The sequence below is a fragment of the Mastomys coucha genome, unplaced genomic scaffold, assembly GCF_008632895.1.
Source record: "Mastomys coucha isolate ucsf_1 unplaced genomic scaffold, UCSF_Mcou_1 pScaffold21, whole genome shotgun sequence".
Lineage (NCBI taxonomy): Eukaryota > Metazoa > Chordata > Mammalia > Rodentia > Muridae > Mastomys > Mastomys coucha.
The window spans coordinates 69,680,472-69,681,390 of NW_022196904.1; the positions used below are offsets into that span (position 1 = coordinate 69,680,472).

The following is a 919-nucleotide window of genomic DNA, read 5'->3' on the forward strand; positions in this document are numbered from 1 at the left end:
GAAAGAAAAAGACAAGAAAAAAGAGAGAGTGGAGCTATTTTAAACAAAAGGAGCTTAAACATGTTAGCCAAAGTATATTTTTTTCTTTTTTTTTTTTCTTTTTTGGTTTTTTTCAAGACAGGGTTTCTCTGTGTAGCCCTGGCTGTCCTGGAACTCACTCTGTAGACCAGGCTGGCCTCAAACTCAGAAATCCACCTGCCCCTGCCTCACAAGCGCTAGGATTAAAGGTGTGCGTCACCACCGCCCGGCTAAAGTACATTTCTTAAGTTAACTTTTTTCTTTTCTTTTTACAATTAAAATATAATTTCATCACTTTTCTCTTTCCTTTTCCACTCTCTAGTCCTACTCATGAACCCTCCCATCCCTTGGAAATAATGGTCTCTTTTTCTTTGTTATTGTTACATTTTTGTGTGTGCAGCACAAACCTAAACATACAAATACCCAGTGTGTTTAGTGTTGTTTGTATGCATATGATTCCAGGACTGACCACTTGGTATTACATAACCAATTAAGGGGCTTATACTCATGAAAGACTATTTCTCTCAAGTTCATAATATATTTTCTGTTTGTGTTTTGTTTTAAGATGAGCTCTCCCTATTTAGTTCTCTCACTAATAGTTCTCTCACTATTTAGTGCTGCCTGACACTCATTACGTAAACCAGGCTGGCCCTGGAGTCATAGAAATCTGTCTACCTCTGTTCTGCTCTAGGATTAACAAATAGGAACATTCAATAAATTTTTAAGAGAAAATATTAAATTCATTATTAGAAAAAATACTTCCTACAATGAAATGTCAAAGATTAGATGATGGCTTCACTGCTGAACTCCAGCATTTAAGAGTAAACACATCTCCGGGCGGTAGTGGCACACGCCTTTAATCCCAGCACTTGGGAGGCAGAGGCAGGCAGATTTCTGAGTT

The 919-nt window shown here is 37.6% G+C and overlaps 1 protein-coding gene across 1 annotated transcript in view; it reads left to right on the plus strand.

Moving 5' to 3' along the window:
• The window catches only part of Ticrr (TOPBP1 interacting checkpoint and replication regulator), a 40,551-nt gene that overhangs the window by 26,446 nt on the left and 13,186 nt on the right, over positions 1-919 (plus strand). The gene's annotated exons all lie outside the window — the stretch shown is intronic.